Source organism: Schistocerca cancellata, chromosome 10 (genome assembly GCF_023864275.1).
Source record: "Schistocerca cancellata isolate TAMUIC-IGC-003103 chromosome 10, iqSchCanc2.1, whole genome shotgun sequence".
Lineage (NCBI taxonomy): Eukaryota > Metazoa > Arthropoda > Insecta > Orthoptera > Acrididae > Schistocerca > Schistocerca cancellata.
In genome coordinates, this window is record NC_064635.1 from 30,709,801 (window position 1) to 30,712,527 (window position 2,727).

The 2,727-nt window shown below is 45.1% G+C and overlaps 1 pseudogene; it reads right to left on the reverse strand.

Moving 5' to 3' along the window:
* Positions 1–1,234: 1,234 nt before the first annotated feature.
* On the reverse strand, positions 1,235–1,352 carry LOC126107181 (5S ribosomal RNA; annotated as a pseudogene).
* Positions 1,353–2,727: the final 1,375 nt, after the last annotated feature.

The following is a 2,727-nucleotide window of genomic DNA, read 5'->3' on the forward strand; positions in this document are numbered from 1 at the left end:
GTATCTATAGCCCCAGAACCGGTCGGAGGGGGCGTGCGATTCTACGCGCTACAGTCTAGAACCGAGCGACCGCTACGGTCGCAGGTTCGAATCCTGCCTCGGGCATGGATGTGTGTGATGTCCTTAGGTTAGTTAGGTTTAATTGGTTCTAAGTTATAGGCAACTGATGACCTCAGAAGTTAAGTCGCATAGTGCTCGGAGCCATTTGAACCATTTCATAGCCCCAGACAACGTCTTTCTTTTTTTCTCCTCTCTCCGTAATTAACTAATTTTCATCTCCAAAAACGAAATGAAACGAAAATCAAATCGACCCTACTTGGCACTGCCACTTTTATACTCCCTCTTCAGCGTTACCCCGAATTATTCGCAAAAACTCTCCCAAAGTGATAGGATACACGGTTCTGTAATTTAACTTTTCTTTATTTTTTGTTTTCCTTTCATTATTTATTTATTTAATTGCATGATTATAATAAATAAATGTGGACAACTGGAAATTATATAAAACAGAATGTTACAAAAAATGATATTCAAAGGATAAACTAGTTTAACTTTGCATAGTACTTGTGGTACTTTACGTAAAAGAATATTTCTTCAAGAAATGGTGCAACTGGAGTTCCTCTACCAATAGCGTTTTCTATCTCCAACACTGCCACCTAAAATATTTACAACAGACTAATGTAGCTTTGCTAATGCCTCATGAATGCATTCCATGAATCAGCCAGTCTCTTTCCTTCTTGAGTGCTTACAATTCACGTCGTTCTGTCTTCAGTGTGGCGGCCGCAATGGCCGAGCGGTTCTAGGCGCTTCAGTCTGGAACCGCGCTGCTTCTACGGTCGCAGGTTCGAATCCTGCCTCGGGCATGGATGTATGTGATGTCCTTAGATTAGTTAGGTTTAAGTAGTTCTAAGTTCTAGGGGACTGATGACCTCAGATGGTAAGTCCCATAGCGCTCAGAGCCATTTGAACCATTTGTCTTTACTGTGATGCTGCGCGGAACGTAACACTGAGCATGGCCAGCTGGACGGGGGTTTACGAAGCAGCACTCCGTCTCCAGGTCACAAGTGGCCCATCGGGACCATCCGACCGCCGCGTCATCCTTAGCTGAGGATGCGGATAGGAGGGGCGTGTGGTCAGCACACAGCTCTCCCAGTCGTTATGTTGGTTTTCCTTGCCGCTACTATTCGGTCGAGTAGCTCCTCAGTTGGCATCACGAGGCAGAGTGCACCCCGAAAAATGGCAACAGCGCATGGCGGCCCGGACGGTCACCCATCCAAGTGCAGGCCACGGCCGACAGCGCTTAACTTCGGTGATCTGACGGGAACCGGCGTTTCCACCGCGGCATGGCCGTTACCCCGGGGTTTACGAAAACACCGAGTAAATAATCTGCAAAGAGCGTACGGGTCATCAGTGTGCGTTCAGGAGAGTTTTGCAGGTAACACCAGTAATCGAGCTTCACGTTCTCCTCTTCGCTGAAGACGTAGTCGATGGTCATTCCGTTGAACCGTGCAAGTACATGGTAATTTGTGAGTGTAGAGTAAACGTCGCCTGGGCACGGGAGGGTACGAGGTTCAGTCACGTCAGGTGTGACACGGAGGTAACAAGCTAAGACCTTCTGTGTCATCCGACAAACGCTGGACGGCGACACGCACGTGAAGAGATGTCCAGGAGCAGACAGTCAGTGCAGACTGTGGAGTCCATGGAGTCAATGTCTCGTCCCAAAACTGCTGGCTTGAGACCACGTCGCGTGCACGGTGGTTCGCAAAAAGTGGTGGTATATCGTTTTGCACACTGTAACCTCCCAGCAAAAATGTAAGAGAAAAAAAGACAATAGTGTAACCTCCCAGAGAAAATTTTGAACAAGGACAATAGTTAAATGTTAATGGGAATCGTGTTAAACGTAGCCTCCCAGCAAAAATAAAAGAAAAGTCTTTGATAATGAAATGTGCAAAAATGTTAAGTCCCCACAAAATTAACGTTATGCTAAACCTGATAAATTTTATAAGGCCAGCTGCGCTAACCTTAGGCCCTGTGCAATAACCAGCGTGATAAATTGATTGTTAGAGGAAAAGCAAAGGAAATACATGGGAAATTATCTTTCAATAAAATGTTTGTTTTGTTAAAATGCTTGGTTTGAAAACAAAATTATTATTGGGGCGATTCTTGAACAAATTAATTACACTTAAGATCCATTACATTATCAGATGAGCGCAATGCTGCTTCATTACCTTATTTAACAATATACCTCGTCCTGAATCTTGACCAGAAAGCCATGTCGGCGCCCGCCGACTCCTCACACAACACCGACTGTCTCTCGCGTGCTATTAACACAGACTACGTCATCTCGCATGCGCTAGTACTCTCGAACTGCTAACTCGCAACTCAACTGACTACATGTTCTCTGGTCAGAGATTCTGCGGCTCGCCATCGCTGCCTATGAAACGTACGCGTTTCATAACCCTCCACTGGGGGGGGGGGGGGGGGGGGGGGGGGGCAAAAATTTGGCAGCGATGGTGAGTCATTTGGACTTGCCAAGCGCGGAAAAATTTTTTCTTAACTAATTAACTTAACAATTACAAAGAATATACAGATGTAGAACATGAGATAAATATGGTGCACATTCACCGAGTACAAAATATTTCAGACAAAGACAAAAATATATACAATGAGTACACAGCAAATCACAAAAAAGGTATATACAAATCGTATCGATAAATGACAAAAGTGCAC